Source organism: Heteronotia binoei, chromosome 4 (assembly GCF_032191835.1).
Source record: "Heteronotia binoei isolate CCM8104 ecotype False Entrance Well chromosome 4, APGP_CSIRO_Hbin_v1, whole genome shotgun sequence".
In the NCBI taxonomy this organism is placed as follows: Eukaryota; Metazoa; Chordata; class Lepidosauria; order Squamata; family Gekkonidae; genus Heteronotia; species Heteronotia binoei.
In genome coordinates, this window is record NC_083226.1 from 21,005,764 (window position 1) to 21,018,502 (window position 12,739).

The window sequence follows — 12,739 nt, forward strand, 5'->3', positions numbered from 1 at the left end:
AGCGGGATAGAAATAAATAAATGCAAATATGTAGGAAACCGTAAGTGCTACGCTGGATTAGACCAAAGGTCCACTTGATCTAACCTCCTGTTTCTGACAGCAATCAGTCAGATATGTTCTGGAAGCTCACAAGAAGGGCATGAAGGCGTCATCCCTAATTCACTGTTTGCCCCCTAACAACTGGGATCCAAAGGTACACTGTTTCTTCCTATGGGGGCTCCATTGAGCTATCATCATGGCTTATAGACCAATATCATGACCCACTGGTGGACCTCTTGATGGCACTTGGGGGTTTTTTGGCCACTGTGTGACAGAGTGTTGGACTGGATGGGCCACTGACCTGATCCAACATGGCTTCTCTTATGTTCTTGGAGATTTATCTAATTCTTTAAAATGATCTAAGGTATCATTGCTTGCCAGTAAGGATCATAAACGAATTATGCTTGTGCAAAGAATACTCCTTTTCTTTTTGTCTGTCCTGAATCTAAGATCTACCAATGGGTAAGTTCTAATATTAGGAGAGAGAATGGATGTGATTACTAAGAGTCAGCATGGGTTTCTCAAGAACAAGTCATGTCAAACTAACCTGATCTCTTTTTTTGAGAAAGTGACTACCTTGCTGGATCAGGGGAATGCTGTAGACGTTGTTTATCTTGATTTCAGTAAGGGTTTTGGTAAGGTTCCACATACTATCCTTGTTGACAAGTTGGTAAAATGTGGTTTGGATCCTGTTACCATTAGGTGGATCTGTAACTGATTGACAGATCGCACCCAAAGAATGCTTGTGAATGGTTCCTCATCCTCTTGGAGAGGAGTGACAAGTGGAGTGCCTCAAGGATCTGCCCTGGGACCTGTTTTGTTCAACATCTTTATAAATGATTTGGATGAAGGAATAGAGGAAATGCTTATTAAATTTGCCAATGATACTAAATTGGGAGCGATTGCAAATACAATAGAAGACAGAAACAGGATACAGGATGACCTTGACAGGCTGAAAAACTGGGCTAAAACCAATAAAATGAATTTTAACAGGGATAAATGTAGTTCTGTAGGAAAAATCCAATGCATAGTTATAGGATGGGGGAGACTTGTCTTAGCAGGGGTGCGGTCAGAAGTTAAACTAAAAGCGAATGCATCACGCTCCAGTTTGAACCGCCCAATTTTGTATTGGCACATTTCTGATCAGACGACCACTCCTGAAAGAGAACGGTCCCGTATTTGAATGATCAGACATTGCAGACCTGTATCGCTTCTTCCTTGTGCTTGAAATAACAAGTTCCGGCAAAACCTGGAGTGGAGAGAGAAGCAAACACACACACACACACTTGGCGGCGGTGGGGGGGGGGGAGTGAAGAGATCCTTATTGCCTCTTTCCCTAGGAACCATTAGTTGGATTTCATGTTGCACCTCAGCTAAAAGCAGCATCCCTGAATTCCCTCTTTCTTCTCCCCCTCCCAACACGCGCACACACATACACAAACCTCTTGCGGAGGGGGAGGAGTTGCAATCTCTTTGTCAATATGGTTGCTCTAGAACTCAAGACATTTGTAGATGGATGGCGAGGGGAAAGGAGTTGGGTTCAGACCCATGGTTCAGCAGGGAGAGATTTCTTGCTTTCCACGCCTCCTGCAACCCTTCCCACCCTCCCGTTATTAGTGTTATTGTTGATCTCGGATCACTTTCCAAGAAAGAAAAGCAGCCCTTTCCAAAACCTTTTTAAAAAGAGAAAGAGTCGAATCTGGATGATGTTCTTTTATTACAGGGCGAGCTGAAGGATGCACTTAAAACTTTTGGAAGAGAGTGTGTGGGGAAGCCGGAGCTTTTCCTGGAGAATAACAATTTCAGTGCGTGTGTTTTGGGGGGGAAAGCCCGAGGTAGTTGCAAAGCATTTTGTGCAGTTGAAAAACAGCTGTTGTGTGAGAAGGGATCCTTGCAAGGGGAGGGAGGAGAGAAGCCTAGCCAGACTCATTCAACCTGCCGATCAGCAGAGAACTACTTACAGGGAGAAATGGGACTTTGACGCATGAAGAATCCCACATAATGGGGATATTATATTCCAGTTCCTCTAAAGATTCTGCTCCCTTGCAACCTGTATTGACAGGGAAAATGCAAAACTCTGCTAAACGGTTATGTGGTCATGCGCATGCATGAATTCGTCTGTTAATAATGGCGCCAGAAACGGTCGAGGGAAGTGCAAACCGGCTGCATCACAGATGAGCTGTTCAGGCAAAAATAACCCGATTGTATGACGCACCAAGCAGGAAGGACCGGACTTTCTCTGGGGTCAAATTGCGGCAAGATCAATCCAGGGCAGGTCGGGATGACTACGAGTTGCTACCAAGTGACAGATGTGGAAGTCTTAACGTGCTCAGGAAATCCGAATGGGAAACGTGCCTATGTCAGAACTAAAGGAGTGTCTGAACGCACCCCAGTAGTATGTGCGGAAAGGATCTAGGGGTCTTAGTGGATCATATGCCGAACACGAGTCAACAGTGTGATGCAGTGGCTAAAAAGGCAAATGCAATTTTGGGCTGTATCAACAGAAGTATAGTGACCAGATCACGTGAAGTGATTGTATCGCTTTACTCTGCTCTGTTAAGACCTCACCTGGAGTACAGTGTTCAGTTTTGGGCACCACATTTTAAGAAGGATGTAGACAAGCTGGAACGAGTCCAAAGGAGGGCGACGAAGATGGTGAGGGGTCTGGGGACCAAGTCCTATGAGGAAAGGTTGAAGGAGCAGGGTACGTTTAGCCTGGAGAGGAGACGACTGAGAGGTGATATGATCACCATCTTCAAGTACTTGAAGGGGTGTCCTATAGAGGAGGGTGTGGAATTGTTTTCTGTGGCCCCAGAAGGTAGGTCCAGAACCAATAGGTTGAAATTGAATCAAAAGAGTTTCTGGCTCAACATTAGGAAGAACTTCCTGACCATTAGAGCGATTTCTCAGTGGAACAGGCTTCCTCGGGAGGTGGTGGGCTCTCCTTCCTTGGAGGGTTTTAAACAGAGGCTAGATGGCCATCCGACAGCAATGAAGATCCGGTGAATTTGGGGTAGGTATTTGTGGGTTTCCTGCATTGTGCAGGGGGTTGGACTAGATGACCCTGGAAGTCCCTTCCAACTCTATTATTCTATGATTCTATGATGATGATACTGGATTTATACCCTGCCCTTCACTCTGAATCTCAGAGTGGCTCACAATCTCCTTTACCTTCCTCCCCCCACAACAGACAACCTTGTGAGGTAGTTGGGGCTGAGAGAGCTCTCCCAAAAGTTGCCCTTTCAAGGACAACTCTGTGAGAGCTATGGCTGACCCAAGACCACTCCAGCAGCTGCAAGTGGAAGAGTGGGGAATGAAACCCAGTTCTTCCAGATTAAGAGACCACGCATTTAACCACTACACTAAACTGGCACGTTTTACCCAGCCTTTCTCTGCCTTAAGAAGTCTCAAAGCAGCTTACAATTGCCCTTGCCTCCTCTTCCCAGAACAGGCTTCCTGGGAGATAGGTAGGGCTGAGAGAGCTCTGAGAGAACTGTGACTGACCCAAGGTCACCCAGCTGGCTTCAGGTGGAGGAGTGTAGAATCAAACCCAATTCTCCAGATTAGAGTCCACTGCTCTTAGCCACTACGCTATATTGTGTTCAATAGTTCTCATGTTCTATTCAACATGTGTACGGTTGAACATACAACTGAACATTCACATTTATCGAGGTACTGCTGCTAGTTGCCATGTATAAAATGAACACGCATTGGATCTTTCTTCCATACAGATGTAAGTGCATACATGCAGGATGTATGGGCTCTGTAGCATGTGAACAGGATGTTTGCAGTGTCCCTGGCTTTCGGATTGCGGTGGACGATTAAAAATTACTTCAAAACATTATGCTAGTTTCTCACGCAGAGGCAAACACACCATGCTAGGCTCACAACTGTTCCTCTCATGACCTTTCAGTGACTGTGAGGTAAAAAAGTTAGCTTTAGCAGTTCCATATTGATGTTTCTTGATCCTGCCCCACCCTCTTTCCTCAAGAATCGTAATTTCCCCTCGCCTGAGCTGCCAGTAAGGAGATTTGGAGAGCCTGATATTGTTCTTAAAACCCATTTTGACCACAGGCAGCACTGAGAAGAAAAAGATGAGTACCTCAGGGAAACAGGTGCCTCTCTCAGACGACTTTCAGTTCTCTTAAAAACAGCTGTCTGCCCCTGGCCTAAGGAAGAAACTAAGGTTTGCGTGGCCAGAAATGCTCAGCTGTGTCATTTGCAGTCCACACAACAGATTTTACCAGAGCAGAAAGCACTTAGGCATTGCTTTCTAGGGTATATACAGACATTTTCAATTGTAAGCCTGGTCAATTCAGATCTTGTGGGGTTTGGAACAATACAAAACTCTGTCTACCCAAGATTCAGGTGGGCAGCCACGTTGGTCCGAAACAGTAGACCAAAGTTTGAGTCCAGTGGCACCTTTAAGACCAACAGAGTTTTATTCCAGGTGTAAGTTTCCGTGCATATGTCCACTTCCTCAAACACATGCATCTCAGATCAGATCCCCACAGCCGCACCCTGGCAGCCTCTTCAGGGGCAACCGTGAGGGCTAAGAGGCATCTTGTAGCAAAGGTGGGGTTGCCAACTCTGAGTTGGGAAATTCCTGAAGGTTTGGAGATGGAGCCCGGGGAGGACAAGGACTTCCGTGGAGTGCAACGCCACAGAGCCGACCCATCAAAGCAGCTGTTTCCTCCAAGGCAGCGGTCCCCAACCTTTTTGGCACCAGGGACCAGTTTTATGGAAGACACTTTTTCCATGGATCAGGAGGAAACGGGGGGGGGGGGGGATGGTTTTGGGATGATACAATTGTGCATTTTATTTCTATTAGTTTAGTGTAGTGGTGAAGTGCGTGGACTTTTACCTGGGAGAACCAGGTTTGGTCCCCCCACTCCTCCCCTTGCAGCTGCTGGAACGGCCTTGGGTCAGCCATAGCTCTCGCAGAGCTGTCCTTGAAAAGGCAGCTTCTGTCAGAGCTCTCTCAGCCCCACCCACCTCACAGGGTGTCTGCTGTGGAGGGAGAAGATATAGGAGATTGTAAGCCGCTCTGAGACTTTGAAATTTGGAGTGGAGGGCAGGATATAAACCCAATGACATCATCATCATTATTTACCACTACTACTACATTGTAATATATCATGAAATAATTATACAACTCACAGCCCAGTTGCTAACAGGCCACGGCCCGGTACTGGTCCACAGCCCAGGGGTTGGAGACCCCTGCTCCGAGGGACAGATCTCTGTGCACAGGAATTCAGGTGTAATCCTAGGAGTTCCTGCCACAAGAAAAGCCCTGCATGAAGCTATGCTAGAAGACTAGTCCTCAAGGAATGCTGGGTTTCTTTCTTTCTTTTAAAGGCTCTGAGAGGCGATCATTACATAAATTAAAGATATGAGTTTATTGGAGGACTTGTTGAGACATGGGGCCGGATTAAAACGCTGTGAAGGCCCCTACGCGATAAAATCTCAGGAGCCCCCTTACAAATTATCTCAGAGTTGGAGCAGCCGCCCCACTGCCTGCAGCCCCTGCAGGCACCTTCTCAAAAGCTCCTTTGACAAAGCTGCGGGGGAGAGCCAGAGAGAGGCAAACTTGGCGATGACTCAGCATCAGTCGCACCAGGCAAGTGGGGTAAAGAGCAGCTCAGTTGCTGGCTGCGCATGAAGGCTGGGAGGGCTGCAAGCAGGGGGGAAACTGGGGGGAAAGCCAGCCCGGGGTCCCTAAAGGCATGGGGGTCCATAGGCCAGTGCCTGCTTGGCCTAACTGTTAATCTGGCCCTGTTGCGACAACAACTTCAGTGTCTCAGAAGGCACAGTCAGCATGGTGTAGTGGTTAAAGTGTCAGGCTAAGAACTGGGAAACCGAAGTTCGAATCCCCCCGCTCTTCTGGAATTTCACTGGGCAACCTCGGGCCAGTGACAAACTCTAACCTACCTTCCCGGGGCTGTTGTGAGGAGAAAATGGAGGAGATGAGAATGACAGGAGCCCTTCTGGAGATAAATAAATAGATTCAAGCAACTGGTGAAAAGGGGCATGCTTTGGCTAACTGTTGATTAGGGAAGGGAGAGCTGTCTGCTTTCAGAATCAGTCATCCCTCAGCTCTGGTCTGGCTTGTTAGCTGTTAAGGCAAACAGGAGCCCGGCAGCATCTTCAAGCTGGACGACACTTTATTCCTGCAGAAGCATCAGTGGACTAGAGCTCCAGCCTACAAAACTTTGGATGGGAACAAATGGCAATCGTCAGACTGTTCCAAGGCTCCTGAATATTTCGCTGCAGCAGATTAACAAAGCTACCATGGCAGAGGAGCCCCCAGGCTTACCTGTTTAGAGGAGTTAAATACATGGTGGGTTGTTCAACAGCCTTCTTTCCTGTCCTCAGGTAAGTGACTGCAACTGGCTTACGGTTGCCAGCCTCCAGGTGGGGCCTGGAGATCTCTCGCTTTTGCAAGGGATCATCAGTTGGCAGAGATTGGCTCCCCTGGAGAAAACGGCTGCTTTGAAGGGAGGACTCCATGGCATTGTTCCATGCTGAGGCCCCTCCCCTCCCCAAACCCCACCCTCTCCCAGATCAAGCCCCAAAGTCTCCAGGTATTTCCCCACACAGACCTGGCAATCCTAAACTGACTCTACCCTGTAAACCAAAGCAATGTTCTGGAAGCAGCAGTGTGGGGTCCAGAATGGCTGGTGAGAAACTCAAGTCCTAAGGTGGTACTGATTGAGACATTTATATCTCACTTTTTCTTCCCAATAGCCTAGTAGGGATTCAAACTTGGTTTCACAGATACTCATCCAGGGGTCCCATCCCAGACTGGTGCCTGTTGGCACCACAGTGCCCACCAGCATCTTCCCTGGCCAAGTGTTTTTAGTAGGGCTTTTTTTTATAGCAGGAACTCATTTGCATATTAGGCTACACCTATCAAGCATGGTAAAATTCCAGTGGTAACTAATGGTTTAATGGCCCTCCATAAAGTTGGCCTGTGAAGTATCATGGAGGACTGAAGTAGTTTGACTCATGGAGGACTGTAGTAGTTCTTACCCCTCCCCCCTTCCTGCTTATTGCTGTGAAGTAGAGTAGAAAGAAATGAAACTAACAAAATAAAGAGTACTCAACACCTTCCTATACATTCCTGGTAGGGAGTGTGAAAACATCTGGGGGAAAGCAAGGACGAGATACTGATAACATTGTGAGAATGTAGACATTTATGATAGTTTAGGTGTTAGAGAGCATCCCTAGCCCCCACCTTTGGGAACCCTTTGAAGTGTGCCTTAAAAGAACTGTATCAATGTATTATCTGTATCACTCTCAAGAACCTGTCTTAAGAAAGCGTATCAGTCTATCAATAAACGTAGTTCTGCATCCAATCGACTCGTCATTGAAGCTGCATGCTTGACAACACCCCCCCCCCCCCCGATGGAGCCAATCCTCCAAGAGCTTACAGGGCTTTTAGTACAGGGCCTACTGTAAGCTCCAGGAGGATTGGCTCCATCAGGGTTGTGTGGCCTAATATGCAAAGGAGTTCCTGCTACAAAAAAAGCCCTGTAAGGTATGCTCAGGTGGGTCTTTTGCCCAGCAAAGCTTCTGGTTGGTTATTGGAGATTTGATTGACTGTGCAGATATTTGAAAACACTGATTGGGTGGTAGTTGCCTCCACTGCACAAGGATCTTTACTGTGGGATTGAAGGTACACTGCAGCAGCCGTTCTGTGACTGGCTGCACCTTCTGTGGCAACCAGTTTAGTGCAGCCATTTTGTGGCTGCTCCCAGAAAGCGGTATCAGAATTCCAAATGTACTCAAGGGCTCAAAAAAGATTAGGGGCCCCTCTCCTAGTTTGACCATGCTGACTGTGCCTTCACAGATATCAAATCTGCTACCTCAATAGGTCCTCCAAGGAACACATATGCTAAACGAATTCTCCCTTTTACCTTCGCAGCAACAGCCTGTAAGGTAGGTTAGGCTGAGAAAGAGAGTGACTGACCCAGCGAATTTCTGTGGCAAAGTGGGGTTTTCAACCTGTGTTTCCTGGAGCTTGCTCTGACGCTTTGACTGCTACACCATCATGCCAGCTCATGGACTGAGGTTAATGGAGCACACACTTCAAGAACATGTGGCAACATGTTCCTGAAAGATCTGGCAGAAGTAGTCCACCAGTTATAACTCTTTATATGGCATAAGTCAGTTTTGCAATGGTAGAAACAAAAGCAAAAAAGGCAGGATCATGTCTCCCCAAAACATACATTCTAAAGTCTGACAAAAGGGAGAAAAAACTGGTCAAAGGAACTGCATGACTCCAAGCAAATGCAGCCTCTGTGGTGAAAACCATAGAAACACGGGGAGGCAGCCCAGAGTGTCACTTGGAAGTGACACCACATAGCCCCAAGCACCCCAAGGATCATGGGTTGGCCGCTTAATTGTGATCTCTGGGGGGGTGCTGAAAATTATGTTAGCGATCCGCCTCTTCATTCCACCTCAGAACTACAATTTCCAAAATTCTCATGGGATGACTCTTAAGTCAGTGCAAGTGTGGATACACCCAGAAAGTACTACTCTCCCTGCCCAATACAAAACTCCTGCAGGGCTTAACCTGCCATAAAAGAAATGCATTCTTTCCATTATTTCACCAAATAACAACAATTTGCTGCCCTGTTTTCAAGGATGTGCCTTCATTTAACAAATGGGGGAGGGGGGGAAGACCCAAACAGAACCCTAACAGTTAACATTCTATGACAGGGGTGGCCAAACTTGCTTAATGTAAGAACCGCATCGAATAAACATCAGATGTTTGAGAGCCGTAATATATGAACATCAGATGTTTGAGAGCCGCAGGAAGTCCAGGGAGGAAAGGGAAGAGATGGGGAGGGAGAGGTGGAAAGAAAGCAACTTCAAATGCATTCCTCAAGCCACTGCCTGGATTGGCTTGGAGAAGTTATTTAAAGAGAGAGATGCCTTCTGCAAGCCGGCCAACAGGGCGGTGGGGGCTTCGAGAGCCGCACAATATGTGTGAAAGAGCCACATGCAGCTCCAGAGCTGCAGTTTGGCCACCCCTGTTCTATGAAATGGTAACATTTAGTGATGCATGTTTGTACCTGTTATTCTGATGTCTGTCTTTGGTTTTGCCTATGCTAAACATTGTTCTGATGGGCCAAACGACATGCTACTTTGGAAATTTGTGATGGAATCTCCTGGTGTGGTTATTTTTCTTGCCCCCCCCCACCAAACCCTGTAGTGTTTTGTGCCCCCTCCCCATCACAGGCTCTCTGCTGTGCATAAGCAAGGTAAGTTATAACTAGGGGTCGTTTTGTAAAAAAATAGGTGGCGGAGCTTATTAGCATAACTCATTAGCATATATCACCTCAGCCAAAAGCAACCTGATGCAAGAAAGGAGAGCCCCAGGCAAGTGAGGCCTGCTTGCCCAAACAGGCCTTGCTCGCCCAGGACTCTCCTGGGCTGCCCCCCCCCATCAAAAGTGTAAATTAAAAAACCGCTAAGAGACACCATAAATTTTAAACAACAAAACAATGTAATGTAAAGGTCAGTGGTGTTCTGACAGAGCTTGCACATAGAACTTCAAATAGACAAGAGCATGTAGCAAGAAGACATTAACGGAAGACAGTTCAAAAGCAGTCTTTTCAATCACCAAGGAGTGACAGTTTTCCAGTATTTAGTTCATGGAACTAAAGAAGCCCTTCCAAAGTTCTAGATATCAAGACGTTTCATCCGTCTTTCTTCAGTTTGGAGGCTTATTTATCACTGGAACCCAGTCTTTACAATACAATACATTCACAGGAGACCAACAAGGTTCAGAACATGTCTGTAAGATTTCCAGGTTATCTTACAGACATGTTCTGAACCTTGCTGGTCTCCTGTGAATGTATTGTATTGTAAAGATTGGGTTCCAGTGATAAATAAGCCTCCAAACTGAAGAAAGACGGATGAAACGTCTTGATATCTAGAACAGACGTCTTTGGAAGGGCTTCTTTAGTTCCATGAACTAAATACTGGAAAACTGTCACTCCTTGGTGATTGAAAAGACTGCTTTTGAACTGTCTTCCGTTAATGTCTTCTTGCTACATGCTCTCGTCTATTTGAGGTTCTATGAGCAAGCTCTGTCAGGACACCACTGACCTTTACATTACACTGTTTTGTTGTTTAAAATTTATGATGTCTCTTAGCGGTATTTTTATTTACACAGCTGTACGCTAAGATCATATAGTTTTGCTGCCCCCCCCATCAAAAGGCCAGCAAGCCGCCCACCGCCCAAAATCACATTAGAAGTGGATAAAGGATGGCGTGGGCTTCTCCAGGGGTTAATTAGGGCTGCTGGGGGCGTGGCAAAACCCCGGGTGGCTGGCTGGTTGCCCGCTCTCCTAATCCAGGGATTTTTATTCAGCTGCACCTGCTATTCAGTGGACAAGGTAGGTGAGGAGGAAGAGGGGGAACCCTTAGAAAGGTTCAGGAGCTGCACTCCTGTGAGCTCCTGCTGAATCTGAGACCTGGTTATAACTCCTGCACCATTTCCCTGATCAAAATTACACTCTCCCTGAACTGAGATTATGCTCGGTAGAAGATTCCTAGCCCACTATCCCCAGTAGGACAATGGGGTGCCAACCTCCAGGTGGGATCTAGGGATCCTCCAAAATTACAGCTTATCTCCAGATCAGTTCTCCTGGAGAAAATGGATACTTTGGAGAGAAAGCAGGTATGCCCAGGTGGGGCTTTTGCCCAGCAAAGCTTCTGGTTGGTTATCGGAGATTCGATTGACGGTTCAGATAACTAAAAACACTGATCGGACGGTAGTTGCTTTTGCTGCACAAGGATCTTTACTGTGGGATTTAAGGTACACTGCTGCAGCCATTTTGTGATTGGCTGCGCCTTCTGTGGCAGCCATTTCAAGGCAGCCATTTTGTGGCTGCTTCCAGAAAGCAGTATCAGAATTAAGAACATAAGAGAAGCCATGTTGGATCAGGCCAATGGCCCATTCAGTCCAACATTCTGTGTCACACAGTGGCCCAAAAAATTATATATATATATATACACACACACAGTGGCTAATAGCCACTGATGGACCTCTGCTCCATATTTTTATCTAAACCCCTCTTTAAGGTGGCCATTCTTGTGGCCGCCACCACCTCCTGTGGCAGTGAATTCCACATGTTAATCACCCTTTGGGTGAAGAAGTATTTCCTTTTATCCGTTTTAACCTGTCTGCTCAGCAATTTCATCGAATGCCCACGAGTTCTTGTAATGTGAGAAAGGGAGAAAAGTACCTCTTTCTCTGCTTTCTCCGCTTTCTCCATCCCATGCATTATCTTGTAAACCTCTATCATGTCACCCCGCAGTCGACGTTTCTCCAAGCTAAAGAGTCCCAATTCCAAAGGCAGTATCCAAAAGCGTTATCAAAATTCCAATTGTGCCCCACTGAGGTCTCTTTGCTCCACCCCCAGATCTCCAGGTATCTCCTGACCTGGAGCTGGCAACCGCCCCATCCTCTGCCGGTGGTTGGGGGACTTGGTAACCCTAGGGGCAGTTTTCACTGTGTGGAAAGTTACAAAGGAGAGAGGTTCAACATATCTCCCAATGCTAAAGCCATGATCCAAGTTCTCCCCACTCTCAGTTCCTGACAAGATTGGCATTTTTTGTTGTTGTTGTTGTTGTTAGAGTCCAGTGGCACCTTTAAGACCAACAAAATTTAATTCAAGGTATAACTACACACGAAAGCTTATGTAGTGAATAAAACTTTGTTGGTCATAAAGGTGCTACTGGACTCAGACTTTGTTCTGCTGAATCTGTTTTTTTGGTTTGCTTTAATTTGGGAAGTCGAAGTTTGTCATGCGTTTCTTGCGCTTCCACATAAACGTCTCACTAGGCCCGCAGATCGCACTTTGGGGATTAATGCACCTGCACGCTGCAATCGTCACTTGTTGGTTCACGTAAATCCCACCCAAGAGTTTATCCATGACCGTAATTGCATGCACTGTGCCAGTGTGGCTTCTCTCAGCATTGTTGAGTAGCGTTCCCTTTTTTGTTACAACCGGTAGGTGGCGCACGTGCTTCATCGTCTGGGTACAGGGCAGCGCCCGCGCCCGACCTCTGCCTGCTGCGAAGGGGAACACGCGGCCGCCTGCTTCTTCCCCGAGCGTCGGTGTAGCTGTTCCTCTGCTGCCCCCTGGTGAATGAATTTACCAGCATTCTGCTAAAAGCGGCGACTTCTGAGCGAAGTATCTGTCTTCAGTTTTCAGTATGTTAAAAATTCTCACCAGCCAGTTATTTGAGGAAGCCATTTTCTCACCTCAAACTCAGGCAGCAATTTTTCTCCACGGTAGTTTGGCTAGGGATCCTGGAGGGTTGGTTTTGTTTGTGGGGTTTTTTTTTGCCATCTTCTGGACAGGGAGCATGTCACGGGCGGGGGGGGTGGGGTGGGGGGTGGGGAGAGGTATTTGTGAGTTTCCTGCTTTGTGCAGGGGGTTGGACTTGGCCAGGGATGGCCAAACTGCAGCTCGGGAGCCACATGTGGCTCTTCCACACATATTGTGTGGCTCTCAAAGCCTCCACCGCTCCATCGGCTTGCTTGGAGAAGGCATTTCTCTCTTTAAATCAGTTTGCCAAGCCAAGCCAGCTGGCAGCTTGGAGAATGCATTTAAAGTTAAAGTTGCTTTCTTTCCACCTCTCCCTCCCTTTTAGACATCTGACATTTCTGTCTTCCGGC